This window comes from Symphalangus syndactylus, chromosome 5 (genome assembly GCF_028878055.3).
Source record: "Symphalangus syndactylus isolate Jambi chromosome 5, NHGRI_mSymSyn1-v2.1_pri, whole genome shotgun sequence".
NCBI classification, from domain to species: domain Eukaryota; kingdom Metazoa; phylum Chordata; class Mammalia; order Primates; family Hylobatidae; genus Symphalangus; species Symphalangus syndactylus.
The window spans coordinates 15,959,560-15,975,976 of NC_072427.2; positions in this window are offsets into that span (position 1 = coordinate 15,959,560).

A 16,417-nucleotide genomic window follows, 5' to 3' on the forward strand; every position below is an offset into this window, starting at 1 on the left:
TCTGTCACCTAGGCTGGAGTGCAGTGGCGCAATCTCAGCTCACTGCAACCTCTGCCTCTTGGGTTCAAGCAGTTCTCCTGCCTCAGCCTCCTGAGTACCTGGGATTACAGGCACACACCACCATGCCTGGCTAACTTTTTTTGTATTTTTAGTGGAGACAGGGTTTCACCATGTTTCCCAGGCTGGTCTCGAAATCCTGGGCTCATGTGATTCACCCTCCTCAGCCTCTGAAAGTGCTGGGATTACAGGCATGAGTCACAGCACCTGGCATCTTTCTGGAACTTTTGTTAGTTAATGGGCCTCCTAGATTGCTCTTCTAATTTTCTTATCTTTTGTCTCCTATTTTCTATTTCTTTGTCTTTTGTTATTTTCCTATTTCCTGATATATTTTCTCAGCTCCATTTTCCAATCCTTCTGTTAAACTTTTATTTCTACCATTATCTTTTTTTTTTTTGAGATGGAGTTTCACTCTTGTCGCCTAGGCTGTAGTGCAATGGTGCCATCTCAGCTCACTGCAACCTCTGCCTCCCGAGTTCAAGCAATTCTCCTGCCTCAGCCTCCATAGTAGCTGGGATTACAGGTGCCTGCCACCATGCCCAGCTAATTTTTTTGTATTTTTAGTAGAGACAGGGTTTCACCATGCTGGCCAGGCTGGTCTTGAACTGCTGACCTCAAGTGATCCTCCCACCTCAGCCTCCCAAAGTGCTGGGATTACAGGAGCAAGCCACCGTGCCCAGCCTCTACCATTATCTTTTAATTGAAAAGATTAAGGCTGAGCAACATAGTGAGACTTCATCTCTATGGAAAAAAAAAAGTTAGTCTGGCATGGTGGTATGTGACTGTAGTCACAGCTACTCAGGAGTCTGAGGTGGGAGGATCCCTTGAGTCTGGGAGGTTGAGGCTGCAGTGAGCTGTAATTCTGTCACTGCACTCTAGCCTTGGTGACAGAACAAGACCCTGTCTCAAAAAAAAAAAAAAAGGATTAATAAGAACTCTCTGTGGTTCCCTAAAGTTTCTTTTTTGAATAGCATTCTGTACTCATTTCATGGATGTGATATTAATTTTAGGTTACTTCTGTTTTTACATTTTGTTCTACTTTTTACATTGTCAGCTTTTGTTTTGTCTGAATTCATTTTTATTTGTTTGTTCATTTTGATCTTCCTCTGCAGGCTTTCCTCAAACCTCTGGTGATCTTTGACTCTCCATTAGTCAGAGACACTAAATATGTATAGATTCCTTGTTTCCGGAAATAAAAGATTTTAAAATATATATGTGTATCTGGCCAGGTGCAGTGGCTCATGCCTGTAATCCCAGCCCCGGAGGCCGAGGTGGGTGGATCACTTGAGGTCAGGAGTTCAAGACCAGCCTGGCCAACGTGACAAAACCCTCTGTTAAAAATACAAAAGTTAGCCGGGCCGGGTGGCACGCTGCTGTAGTCCCAGCTACTCAGGAAGCTGAGGCAGGAGAATCGCTTGAATCCTGGAGAAGGAGGTTGCAGTGAGTCGTGATTGTGCCACTGCACTCCAACCTGGGCGACAGGGCAGGACTGCATCTCAAATATGTGTGTGTGTGTGTGTGTGTGTCTGTTTTGTAGTAAAGATCACTGATTGTCTCCCAATATTCATTCTCCCCTTCTTCCTTTTTCCTTTTTTTTTTTTTTTGAGACAGATTCTTGCTCTGTCAGCCAGGCTGGAGTGCAGTGGCACGATCTTGGCTCACTGCAACCTCTGCCTCCTCAGTTCAAGCGATTCTTCTTCCTCAGCCTCCATAGTAACTGGGATTACAGGTGTGCACCACCACACCCAGCTAATTTTTTGTATTTGTAGTAGAGATGGGGTTTCACCATGTTGGCCAGGCTGGTCTCGAACTTCTGACCTCATGTGATCCACCCACCGGCTTTGGCCTCCCAAAGTGCTGGGATTACAGGTGTGAGCCACTGCACCCGGCCCCTTCTTCCTTTTTTAAAAGAAATCCTGAGCTTTAGCTGAGCACATTTAGGCCCAGCTAAAGCCAGCTGAAGACTACATTTCCCATCCTCCCTTGCAAATAGCTATGGTCATGCAACTGTGTTCTGCCCAACGGGGTGTGAGCAGAAGTAATATGACCAACTCTGGGATTCTGTCCTTATACGAAAGAAAAAATGGCCTTCTTTTTTCTCTTCTGTCTTCTCACTGACTGCCATGTGGATATTGTGACAGGATTGGGAGCAGCAGCTGGGCACAGTGGCTCACGCCTGTAATTCCAGCACTTTGGGAGACTGAGGCAGGAGGATCACTTGAGCCCAGGAGTTTGGGACCAGCCTGGGCAACAAAGAGAGACCCCATCTCTACAAAATAAAAATTAGCCAGGGGTGGTGGCACACACCTGTAGTCCCAGCTACCCAGGAGGCTGGTTTTGGTGAAGATGGTTTTATTTAACCCTCCTATTTGATTGTTAGTTTGGCTAAGAAGAGAACCTTCCTGGAAATGCTTTTCATTTAGATCTTTGAATGCATTGCTTTGCTGTTTGTGCAATGACAATGGTTTGAGCCAAGGAGTTTGAGGCTGCAGTGAGCTATGATTGTGCCGCTGTATTCTAGCCTGAGTGACACAGCAAGACCCCATCTCTAAAGACTGAGAGACAGAGCAGCCATCTTAGACCATGAGACGAAAACTATGTGTTGAGAATGCCAGCACAATGGTAGCAAAGAAGCCTGGGTCCCCAGCACTGGGGAACCACAATATTAGCTCTGGGCTGCCTCTGGACTGTTACATGACTGAGAGATAAACATCAATTTTGTTTAAAGCCCTGCTATTTTAGCCTTTGTTGTGGGAACTTAACTAGGACCTATTATACTTAAATAGAAAAATTGTTATAAACATATCAAGATGTGGCTAACAATAGTTGCCTTTGGGAATGTAGGGACTCCCGGGCAACTTTTATCTTCTATTTTATACATTTCTAAATTATTTGCTTTTTTTTTTTTTTTTTTTGAGGTGGAGTCTCGCTCCGTTACCCAGGATGGAGTGCAGTGGCGTGATCTCAGCTTACCACAACCTCCGCCTCCCAGGTTCAAGCGATTCTCCTGCCTCAGCCTCTCGAGCAGCTGGGACCACCGGCGCATGCCACCATGCCCGGCTAATTTTTGTATTTTTAGTAGAGACAGGTTTTCACCATGTTGGCCAGGCTGGTCTTGAACTCCTGACCTCATGATCCACCTGCTTTGGCCTCACAAAGTGCTGGGATTACAGGCGTGAGCCACCGCGCCCAGCCCTATTTGCACCGTACATCCCCCAAATATCGGTATCTCTAGGGTTTGGTCTGGGTTTTCTTTTGTTTATGTGTGGGTTTTTCTGTTTATTTTTCTCTCGGACAGGTCAATTTTCTTCTGCCTGAAGAATCGTCCATTCTTCTGTCCAGATATGTAAGCCTGGCTGCTGGTGTTCTGGGAGCTAAATGGGAAGAGAGAAAAGAGAAGCTGCAGGTCTCAGTGTTTGATGTATAGACTTTCTCTTAATCCCCGTTTTCAGATGGTACCTCCATTCCAGCTTTTGCCCTGTCTTACCCTAAGTGCAGAATCTTTCTGGCTCAATTGCCTCAGAGTTCACATCTTGTGTACAGTTAGGGAGAGGAGAAGTAGTCACCTAGATTTGAGCAGTTGGGGACTGGATCTGGGCATCTAACTGCTCCTTGCACAGTTTCCAGCAATCTTTGTGCTTTCAGCCCTGTCGCTCCCCTCTTTGGGTGCCTCTGGTCCTCCTAAAGTTCTCGAGTGGAAATCAGCTTGCTTCTTATTCGCTTTTCCCCTTCACTTTGGTTCTCAGGCACTTTGGTGTCAGCTTGCTATGTTCTGCTTTGTTGATTACCATTGCTCCTTGTGTGGCAGGCCATGGCTAGGCCTGCCCCTGGAAAGCCCCTACCTGGACAGAAGTTAAAAGTCAAGGCAGGCCGGGCGCCGTGGCTCGAGCCTATAATCTCAGCACTTTGGGAGGCTGAGGCAGTAGGATCACTTGAGGCCAGGAGTTTGAAACCAGCCTGGACCTAGCAAGACCCCATTTCTACAAAATAAAAAATAAAAATAATTAGCTGAGTGTGGTGGTGCATGTCTATAGTGCCAGCTACTCGGAGGCTGAGGATGGAGGATTATTGAGCCCAGGAGTTCAAGGTTGCAGTGAGCCATGTTCAGGTTCACATTTAACCATTTTTTCTTCTTCACAGACTGTTTTCCCATCTGAAAATTCTATTTAATTCCTTTTCAAATCCGCCTCCTTTTTATTTAGAATGCTTCTCTGTTCTTATTTTTTAATTCTTTCTTTTATGCTTTTAGTTATACTAATTTTGATAATTTTCTCTCAGCATCTAGTTCTATTATCTCCGGATTTGGGAGCTCGAAACCTATTTGTTGTATCTGCTGGCTGTTGCTTCTGGTGGATTGTTTTCTAATGTTTTTAACTATGCTTCTATCTTTAAGGGGGCTTAATTTTTTTTTTTTTCTTGAGAGAATCCTAGGTAGTAGGAATATGACTCAAGTATAGTTTTGTTTCTGTTTTGTGAGTCACAGGATATCAATTACTAGACAAAGGAATTGTATTACATGGATCCTATAAATTCATACCTAAAAACCCATTTTTTTAAAAGGTGGAGTCTCTCTGTCACCCAGGCTAGAATGCAGTGGTGCGAACACGGCTCACTGCAGCCTCAGCCTCCTGGGATCAAGCAATCCTCCCGCCTCAGCCTCCCAAGTAGCTGGGAGCACAGACATGTACCACCACTCCCAAATCATTTATTTTTATTTTTTGTAGAGACAGGATCGTGCCATGCTGCCCAGGCTGGTCTTGAACTCCTGTGCTCAAGCAGTCCTCCCACCTCAGCTTCCCAAAGTGTTGAGATTACAGGTGTGAGCCACCATACACAGCAGATTTTTGGTTTCTCAAGGGGCTTTTTATTTTTTTTCCTTCCCACAGCGCAGCCAGAGACAGTCAAGCTCCCTTGTTAACTTTGCCAGTGGATAGATTTTACCATTTCGGATCTGGAATTTTACTCTACTTACAAACGAATACATTACCTGTTACTTCTTTTTTTTTTTTTTTTTTTAGATAGCTGTGTCTCTTGCTGTATCACCCAGGCTGGAGTGCAGTGGCACAATGATGGCTCACTGCAGCCTCAACCTCCCAGGCACAATTGATCCTCCCACCTCAGCCTCCCAAGTAGCTGGGGACTAGAGGCGCACACCACCATGCCTGGCTAATTTTTGTATTTTTTGTAGAGATGGGGTTTCACATGTCACCCAGGCTGGTCTTGAACTCCTGGGCTCAAGCAATCAGCCCCCCTCAGCCTCCCAAAGCGCTAGGATTATAGGTGTGAGCCACTGCACTTAGCCTACACCTGTTCCTATTTTCATGGATGATTGCAGGAGGCATGATATTCCTGGGTCGGAGACAAAGACTTTATTACTCACTACAAAGGAGCGTGAGGGTCATTTTTGTGTCAATTTCCCTTGCCCACCAAGTCCCACAGAAATGATACAGATGGATGCCTACACATACAATGGGTTCTGTTCTGTTCTGGGAGAGGAATAACCCTACTTTTTGTCCCAGAAGAAGACATTACCTCATTACCCAAAGTTGCTCACTGCAAACACAGCTCTGATAAATGGCCTAGTAAAGCGTGATCAGAGCTCTGCATTTGTGGATAACTAGCAAGAATGCCCAGGAATTCTCAAGGCCCATAGAGGATTGCCTCCCCAAACACACATTTTCCTTGAGAGTATAACCTTTTGAGGTTCCTGGCTTGGGTTCCAGGTCTAACTCCCTGACTCATGCAAGTCCGTCATCTCCTTTTACCAAGTGGGTGTCAAAAACTGAACTCCAACTCTCACAGCAAAGAGGGGCCTAAGATGACATGATGACTAAATGTAATGTATCCTGAGTGGGATCCTAGAAGAGAAAAAGGTAAAAACTTCGGAAATCTGGACAATGGATGGATTTTAGTCCATTTAAAACGAGCAAACAAGCAAAAACCTAAAGTTCCCGGGTTGTTGGATAGATAACCATATATTTACCATTTGATTTTCAGTCACTTGAGGGTTTCCTTGTGAACTCAACTATGAAGTTTTTTTTTTTCCTTTTGAGGCAGAGTTTCACTTTTGTCACCCAGGCTAGAGTGCAGTGGCGTGATCTCAGCTCAATGCAACCTCCACCTCCCAGGTACAAGTGATTCTCCTGCCTCAGCCTCCCAAGTAGCTGACCGTGTTGGTCAGGCTGGTCCCAAACTGCTGATCACAGGTGATCCACCTGTCTCGGCCTCCCAAAATGCTGGGATTATAGGCGTGAGCCACAGCGCCCAGCTTTTTTCTTTACATTTTATTTCTGCTTTTCTGTTACATTGGGTCAAGTTTCAGAGAACAAAACCATTCTAGATGGTTTAGGTACAAAAGAATATATTACAGGGTATAAAATGACTTCCAGACTTGTTTGGAGGGCTGAAGCAACCGACTCCAGGTTGAACTTTGAGGAATGACTTTGAGAGCTATGCTGCAAAACTGAGCCACCAAAGGAGACACTGCCTCTTTTGAAATCAGGAAGCTATTTACTAAATTGGAAAGCCGTCTCTACACTTACCAGCTCTTGAACCATACAGGTATCATCACGATGAGAAGCCACTGCAGAAATATCAAGCATCGGCCAGGTGTGGTGGCTCACGCCTGTAATCCCAGCATTTTGGGAGGCCAAGGTGGGCAGATCGCCTGAGGTCAGGAGTTTGAGACCACCCTGACCAACATGGTGAAACCCTGTCTCTACTAAAAATACAAAAATTAGCCAGGTGTGGTGGCATGTGCCTGTAGTCCCAGCTACTCGGGAGGCTGAGGCAGGAGAATTGCTTAAACGTGGGAGGGGGAGGTTGCAGTCAGCCAAGATCACACCAAAGCACTCCAGCCTGGGCCACAGAGGGAGACTCCGTCTCAAAAAAAAAAAAAAAAAAAAAAAAGCCCAGGCTCAGTGGCTCACGCCTGTAAACAGTGTAAACAGTGGCTCAATCTCGGCTCACTGCAACCTCCACCTCCCAGGTTTAAGCAATTCTCCTGCTTCAGCCTCTCGAGTAGCTGGGAGTATAGGCACGTGCCACCACACCTGGCTAATTTTTTGTGTTTTTAGTAGAGACAGGGTTTCACCATCTTGGCCAGGCTGGTCTTGAACTCCTGACCTCGTGATCCACCTGCCTCGGCCTCTCAAAGTGCTAGGATTACAGGTGTGAGCCCCCACGCCCAGCCCACTATAAAATTTCTATTATTTCTTTTTGTAATCAATAAGTATCTTGAAGGGGGATAATCTGAGATGATATAAACATCCTGTTATTTGGGCTGAGGCAGGAGGATTGTTTGAGCTCAGCAGTTCAAGACCAGGCTGGGCAAGATGGCAAAACCCCGTCTCTACAAAAAATACAAAAATCAGCCAGGCATGGTGGCGTGTGCCTGTGGTCCCAGCTACTCAAGAGGCTGAGGTGGGAGGATTGCTTGAGCCTGGGAGGTGGAGGTTATAGTGAGGTGAGATCACACCACTGCACTCCAGCCTGGGTGACAGAGCTAGATCCTGTCTCAAAAATAAATAAATAAAATAAAATTAAATTAAATTAAAATCCTGTTATTCCACAAGCTTGTGCCCACTAGTTTTAGTATCCATTGATAATTATTGCCCCTTTCCCATTTATTTGTTTATATCGGAATGGACTCATGAATTCTAATTTTAATGGGTTATAATTCATTACTGGTTGGGGTTCAGTCAGGCTAGTGGGAAAAATTTTAGTTATAATAGCTACAAACCCTCTTGGAAGGCCTGAGAGTTTGCATAATTTCAGTAATAGATCTGGCTGAAGGCAGCCTAGTCCCTTTACCTTTAAATAGATTAAAGTAGATACAAAGAAATGTGGGGCAGTTTATCTAACTAGCTTGTTTACTCATATGGTCCTAAGACTAACCTTTGATCTACTGTGGGTGCTTAATTGCTTTCTACTCAGGAGGTTGGCAATGTCAATTACCCTCTAGCGGTGTTGACTCATGCCTTTGTCAATTAATCTTTACTGAACAAATGTGAGTCTCGCTGGCTGGTGGAGGCCACCGCTGCTACTCTTTATAGCACTCTTCTTGAAGTCTGTAAGTGGCCCAGATGCTCAGCTGGACTGGCAAAGCAGAATATCTGTGTCAGTGTGCTTTATTCATCTGTTGTTGGGTCTGTGGGACAGACCCCTGCAATTACTGTTATTATTTTAGTACTTAAAATTATCCCAGATTTACCGTCTGCATCCTTTTACCATGTTTCCATTCTTTTTTTTTAGTATTTCTTCCTTTCTAGGCACCCAATATTTTAGGCTCATCTTGTACTTTGTCTGCTTGGCCCCAGAATCAGCCATTTCTCCACAGAGCCCTGGTTCCTTTTAGTGGAGAAGGGTGTTTGGGCACTGGTTCTCCTTTTTTCTGGGAGCTAGTTCTGAGTTAGCTTTTTTTTTTTCTTTTGAGGCAGAGTCTTGCTGTCACCCAGGCTGTAGTGCAGTGGCGTGGGTGGTCTCGGCTCACTGCAACCTCTCCCTCCAAGGTTCAAGTGATTCTCCTGCCTTAGCCTCTGGAGTAGCTGGAACTACAGGCATGCACTGCCACACTCAGCTAAGTTTTTGTATTTTTAGTACAGACAGGGTTTCACTATGTTGGCCAGGCTGGTCTCAAACTCCTGATTTCAGGTGATCTGCCTGCCTTGACGTCCCAAAGTGCTGGGATTACAGGCGTGAGCCACCATGCCTGGCCTCTGAGTTAGCGTTAAACAGGAGGAGTTTGACTTTAATTCTCATCACATTATTTTTTTTTTTTTTTTTTTTTTTTTGAGACAGAGTCTTGCTCTGTCGCCCAGGCTGGAGTGCAGTGGCGCAATCTCGGCTCACTGCAAGGCTCCGCCTCCTGGGTTCACGCCATTCTCCTGCCTCAGCCTCTCCGAGTAGCTGGGACTACAGGCGCCCACCACTATGCCAGGCTAATTTTTTTGTATTTTTAGTAGAGACGGGGTTTCACTGTGTTAGCCAGGACGGTCTCGATCTCCTGACCTCGTGATCCGCCCACCTCGGCCTCCCAAAGTGCCGGGATTACAAGCGTGAGCCACCACGCCCGGCCTGTCACATTATTTTTTCTGTCATGTGCCTTTTCAGCTCCCACCATACGGTTCTCTGTACCTCCGTCCCTATAGGAATTGGGAATATTTTTCTCCAGAAACAAAGGCCAGTGGCTATGAGCAACTATCATAAGTTTATCCAGTGCACATTCTTATATATCACATCAAAATTATTTTCTAGACAAGTGGGGGCAAAATTTACACAGAACAAGTATCTGCAATTTAAGAACAAAAGTTTTGAACAAACTTACCAAAATAGAAATGTAGAATGGAGTCCATAATTCTTCAACAAATGTGACATATAAATGCACATTTTTGCTTTTCTGTTTCCTAGGTAATGTTTACCATTTGTTGAAAGCTTAAAGTCGGGTTCTGTTCTAGCTTCCTCTTTTCTCCAGGATTTCGAAGAATGTGTTCCATGGAATATGAGTTTCACTGATGGCTAATAGGAGTTTCCTAAAGGGTAAAAGGGAGGGGATTGTGTGGTTAGATACCTTTGGGGAAAGCTATGCTACACAAAGCTAAGCAAGTTTCTTGACTGTAGAACTTCTAAGAGCTTTTTTTTTTTTTTTGACAGAGTCTCACTCTGTCGCCCAGGCTGGAGTGCAATGGCACAATCTTGGCTCACTGCAACATCTGCCTCCTGAGTTCAAGAGATTCTCCTACCTCAGCCTCCCGAGTAGCTTAGACTACAGGCGCGTGCTACCATGCCTAGCTAATTTTTTGTATTTTTAATAGAGACAAGGTCTCACCATGTTGGCCAAGCTGTTCTCAAACTCCTGACCTCAGGTGATCCACCTGCCTCAGCCTCCCAAAGTGTTGGAATTACAGGTGTGAGCCACCATACCCAGCCCTAAGAGCTTTTACATGTGTTGTGACTTCCAAATATGAGAGAATACAGCATTTCCCAAACTTCCTTGATCACAGAAAACTTCTTCAGGAGTACTTGCCGGCCCCATGCCCCGGTGTTCCTTCCCCCAATATTCAGTGAATCCATTCTACTTCCTAAATACCTCTAGAATTCTCCCACCACCTCTTCCATCCTAACAACCACTGTCTAATTCAGGCCACCAAATCCCTCACTAATTGAGGCCTTAATTGGTCCTCTTGTGTATCAGTCAGGGACCCAGCAGAATACAAGTGGCATAATCCAGTTGAGTAATTTGAAGAGAAGTTAATACAGAGACAGGCCGGGGCTTAGGGATATGGCAGGACCCCCTGAGGCCAGCTACAGCAGGAATCATTAGCTTTCTAGGCCTGAAGGGAGTTGGGTGGGGGATTGCTTACTGCAGGGGGGAGAGGTGATTGTTTGAAGGGAGCTGCCTGACCTTTGGTAGAGAGAGGCAGCCGATTCCTAGTGACCAGGCAGAATTGCTTTCTTCCAGACCTCCGGTCTCCTGGTAGTGCTTCTGTTGGCCAAACCCACCCAGAAGCTGGAGAGAGAAAGTGTGATGCAGTCCATGTGGCCAGCTTCCCAGGGCACAGGGGAGGGTGAGGGGTGGAGAATGGATCTCGACGGACAAAAAGGAGATATCCAGCACAACCTCGCACCTAGCCTCCCCGCCCTCATCCATCCTGCACATCTCTGACCTCTTCATGCTCTTCTTCAAATCCATCTACTGCCCCCCTGCCCCTTGTCCTTGGAATAAAATTTGGTATTCTGCTAGGCGCAGTGTCTCATGCCTGTAGTCTCAGCACTTTGAGAGGCTGAGGCTGGTGGATCACCTGAGTTCAGGAGTTCGATACCAGCCTGGCCAACATGGTGAAAACCAGTCTCTACTAGAAATACAATAAGTAGCTTGGTGTGGTGGCGGTCACCTGTAATTCCAGCTACTCGGGAGGCTGAGGCAGGAGAATCCGTTGAACCTGGGAGGAGGAGGTTGCAGCGAGCCAAGATCGCGCCACTGCGCTCCAGCCTGGGTGACAACAGCAAAACTCCATCTCAAAAAAGAAAAAAATTGATACTAGATCATGGGAGCTGATTGCAAGCGTCTCTTCTCAACTCTACTTTCTGTGACCAACATCACCAAGTTGGTAGCTTGAAATCAGCTTTGGGGAAGCATTTATACCACAGAATTGGCAAATGCTACTACTCAAGGGACTTTTTACTTTCACTGAGCTCACATACATTAGGTAAAAGTATTTTATATTAAAAATTGTTTTGTCATAAACTCACGAAGTGTTTTTCTCTTTTAAAAATTTTCCATTGAAAAAGCTTAGGCTGGATGTGGTGGCTCACGCCTGTAATCCCAGCACTTTGGGAGGCCGAGGCAGGCAGATCACCTGAGGTGGGGAGTTTGAGACCAGCCTGACCAACATGGAGAAACGCCCATCTCTACTTAAAAAAAAAAATTATCCGGGTGTGATGATGCATGCCTGTAGTCCCAGCTACTCAGGAGGCTGAGGCAGGAGAATCGCTTGAACCCGGAAGGCGGAGATTGCTATGAGCAGAGATCGCGCCATTGCACTCCAGCTGTGGGCAACAAGAGTGAAACTCTGTCTCAAAAAATAAATAAATACATGAAAATAAAAATCAGAAAAAGAGGAAAAAGCTAGAGGTCAGGGGCAGTGGCTCACGGCTATAATCCCAGCAATTTGGGATGCCAAGGCGGGTGGATCATCTGAGGTCAGGAGTTTGAGACCGGCCTGGCCAACATGGTGAAACCCCATCTCTACTAAAAATACAAAATTAGCTGGGCATGGTGGCGCATGCTCGTATCCCAGATACTCGGGTGGCTGAGGCAGGAGAATCACCTGAACTTGGGAGGCGGAGGTTGCAGTGAGCTGAGATCGTGCCATTGCACTCCAGCCTGGGAGACAGAGTGAGACTCCATCTCAAGAAAAAAAAAATTTATATATATATCTATCTATATACATATATATCTATATACATATATATGTGTATATCTATCTATATACATATATGTGTATGTCTATCTATATACATATATATGTGTATATCTATCTATATACATATATGTGTATATCTATCTACATATGTATATGTATATGTATATCTATCTACATATACATATACATGTATATCTATCTACATATGTATATGTATATGTATATCTATCTACATCTATATGTATATCTACATCTATATGTATATCTATCTACATCTATATGTATATCTATATATACATCTATATGTATATCTATATATACATCTATATGTATATCTATATATACATATATATGTATATCTATATATACATCTATATGTATATCTATCTACATCTATATGTATATCTATCTACATCTATATGTATATCTATATATACATCTATATGTATATCTATCTACATCTATATGTATATCTATCTACATCTATATGTATATCTATCTACATCTATACGTATATCTACTTACATCTATATGTATATGTATATCTATCTACATCTATATGTATATGTATATCTATCTACATCTATACGTATATCTATCTACATCTATATGTATATGTATATCTATCTACATCTATATGTATATGTATATCTATATCTATCTACATCTATATGTATATCTATCTACATCTATATGTATATCTATCTACATCTATATGTTTATCTACATCTATATGTATATCTATCTACATCTATATGTATATCTATCTACATCTATACGTATATCTATCTACATCTATATGTATATGTATATCTATCTACATCTATACGTATATCTATCTACATCTATATGTATATCTATATCTATCTACATCTATATGTATATGTATATGTATATCTATCTACATCTACATCTATATGTATATGTATATGTATATCTATCTACATCTATATGTATATGTATATCTATCTACACTATATGTATATGTATATCTATATCTATCTACATCTATATGTATATCTATCTACATCTATATGTATATCTATCTACATCTATATGTATAAGTATATCTATATCTATCTATATGTATATGTATACATATATCTATCTACATCTATATGTATATGTATATCTATATCTATCTACATACAGTGGATTGAAAGACATGGAATATATTAAAAAGCCAGGGGTTCATAATGATTTTTGAAAAACAAAGGCTCCCTGGTCATTTAGAGCCCACTAGGGAAGCAGCTCATTCTGAAAACTGGTAAATAAGGGAGAGAATCAAGCACTCATCTTCTGTTCCTGAATGAATGTTCCACAAGGCAACAAAAAAGTTGGTGAGAGGAAGTTTTTTTTTTTAAGGAGAATTCTGTTAAATAAAGAAGGAATGATATTAATAGAATATCACCATTTTGCAACTCTTAATGAAATAAGAGGCTGGGCATGGTGGCTCACGCCTGTAATCCCAGGACTTTGGGAGGCCAAGGCAGAAGGATCACTTGAGCACAGGAGTCTGAGACTAGCCTGGGCAACATAGTAAGACTTCGTCTCTAAAAAAGTGAAAAAATAGTAAAAAAATAGGTTGGGTGCAGTGGCTCACGCCTGTAACCCCAGCACTTTGGGAGGCCAAGTTGGGCGGATCACGAGGTCAAGAGTTTGAGACCATCTTGGCCAACGTGGTGAAACCCTGTTTTTTTTTTTTTTTTTTTTTGAGACGGAGTCTCGGCTCTGTCGCCCAGGCTGGAGTGCAGTGGCGCAATCTCGGCTCACTGCAAGCTCCGCCTCCCGGGTTCACGCCATTCTCCTGCCTCAGCCTCTCCGAGTAGCTGGGACTACAGGCGCCCGCCACCACGCCCAGCTAATTTTTTGTATTTTTAGTAGAGACGGGGTTTCTCTGTGGTCTCGATCTCCCGACCTCGTGATCAGCCCGCCTCGGCCTCCCAAAGTGCTGGGATTACAAGCGTGAGCCACCACGCCCGGCCTCCCTGTTTCTAATAAAGATACAAAAAAATTATCTGGGCATGGTGGCACGCGCGTGTAGTCCCAGCTACTCAGGAGGCTGAGGCAGGAGGATCACTTGAACCCACCTCTTAGCTGAGCTCACGCCACTGCACTCCAGCCTGGTGACAGAGCAAGACTTTGTCTCAAAAAAAAAAAAAAAAAAAGTAAAATAAATAAATAAATAAATGTAGGCAGCCATTACCAGTGGCTGCTGAATCCATGTGAGATGTGGTGAAAGCTGATGGGAAACTATAATGAATGGGTCAAGCTGGCAACATCTGAATCCAATGATCAGCCTTTACATCATAAAAACGTAAGCCCCTGACATGATGTAATAGGAAAACCGAAGTATTCTTGCCACAAGATTGAAACTGAGTCTTGCCGGGCGCGGTGGCTCACGCTTGTAATCCCAGCACTTTGGGAGGCCGAGGCGGGCGGATCACGAGGTCAGGAGATCGAGACCACGGTGAAACCCCGTCTCTACTAAAAAAAATACAAAAAAATTAGCCGGGCGTGGTGGCGGGCGCCTGTAGTCCCAGCTACTCGGAGAGGCTGAGGCAGGAGAATGGCGTGAACCCGGGAGGCGGAGCTTGCAGTGAGCCGAGATTGCGCCACTGCACTCCAGCCTGGGCGACAGAGCGAGACTCCGTCTCAAAAAAAAAAAAAAAAAAAGAAACTGAGTCTGATCCACAGGATGACATGAGAAACCCAAAATGTGATTCTATAGGATTAGCATCAAATGCATTGCAAGGAAAAAAAAAGAAGGCTGGGTGTGGTGGCTCACGCCCATAATCCCAACACTTTGGGAGGCCAAGGCAGGGAGATCACTTGAGGTCAGGAGTTTGAGATCAGCCTGGACAACTTAGTGAAACCCCATCTCTACTAAAAAATACAAAAATTAGCTGGACATGGTGGCACATGCCTATTTCCCAGCTACTAAGGAGTCTGAGACAGAAGAATTGCTTGAACCCAGGAGGTGGAAGTAGCAATGAGCCAAGATCACGCCACTGAACTCCAGCGTGGGTGACAGAACGATACCCTGTCTCAAGAAAAAAAAAAAAGACACAATGACCAATCTAATGGTGAGGAACACCTCTAGCACCCACCCAGACTGCATCCTTGAAATACCATTATCCGCTAACAGTAACCAGGGCTCCACAGAGAAATGGTGGATTCCAGGTCTGGGGTTGAGAAATGCAACAAGATGAGCCTGGAACGTCCTATGCTAGAAATCAAGGAAACTATCAAAGATTACTAGGGTCATGTCAAAAGTACTCAACAGTCACCGTGACGGAATTTTTATTGGTCAAAGAGGGGACAATTTGAGCATTCAAAAAATTATATATGGCCAGGCACGGTGGCTCACACCTGTAAAATCCCAGCACTTTGGGAGGCCGAGGCAGGAGGATCATTTAAGCTCAGGAATTTGAGACCAGCTTGGCCAGTATGGCAAAACCCCGTCTGTACTAAAAATAATAAAAAATTAGCCAGGTGTGGTGGCAGTCACCTGTAATCCCAGCTACTCGGGAGGTTGAGGCAGGAGAATCACTTGAACCTGGGAGGCTGAGGTTGCAGTGAGCCGAGATCAAGCCACTGCCCTCCAGCCTGGGCAACAGAGTGAGATTCCGTCTCAAAAAAAAAAATAAATAAATAAAATAAAAGAAAAAGATATTTAAGAGACCTATTAACTAAATGTAATGCGTGGATCTTGTCTGGCACCTGATTCAAAAATACAAACTGAACAATGATAAGATGAATGGGGAAGTTTAAACAATGACTGTGTTTGATATTTTAAAATAATTTGTTAGGTGTGATGCTGGGATGGGGATTTTTTTTTAAGTCCTTATCTGTAAGAGCAGCGTCTCAGCCCAGGCATTATTAATATTTGAGGCTGGAGCATTCTCCGTTGCAGTGGGCTGTCCTGTTGCACTGAAAGATGTCAAGTGGCATCCCTCACCTCTACCCACCAGATGCCAGTAGCACCTCTTTCGTCAGGCCAATTAAAAATATTTCCAAACAGCCAAATATCTTCTGTGATAAAAAAAAAAAAAAAAAAAAAAACTGTTAGAGACATGTACTGAAGTATTTATGGTTGAAATGATACTATACCTGGGTTTTGTCAAAATAACCCAAGAGGGTTTGGGCAGAGATACAGGTGAAATAAGCTTAACTGTGTGTTGATAATTGTTGGGCTGGATGGTGGACACATGGGTGCTCATTACATTATTCCCCATTTATATGTTGAAAGTTCCCTGCAATAAAAGTTAAAAAATTATAGTACCAAAGGAGTATTAAAATATATGTTTTCCCAAGCGTATTAACATATTGGATTAAATAAGCTATCTTTAAGTTAAAGTTAAGAGTATACGCTGGCGCAGTGGCTCACGCCTGTAATCCCAGCACTTTGGGAGGCCGAGGTGGGCAGATCACGA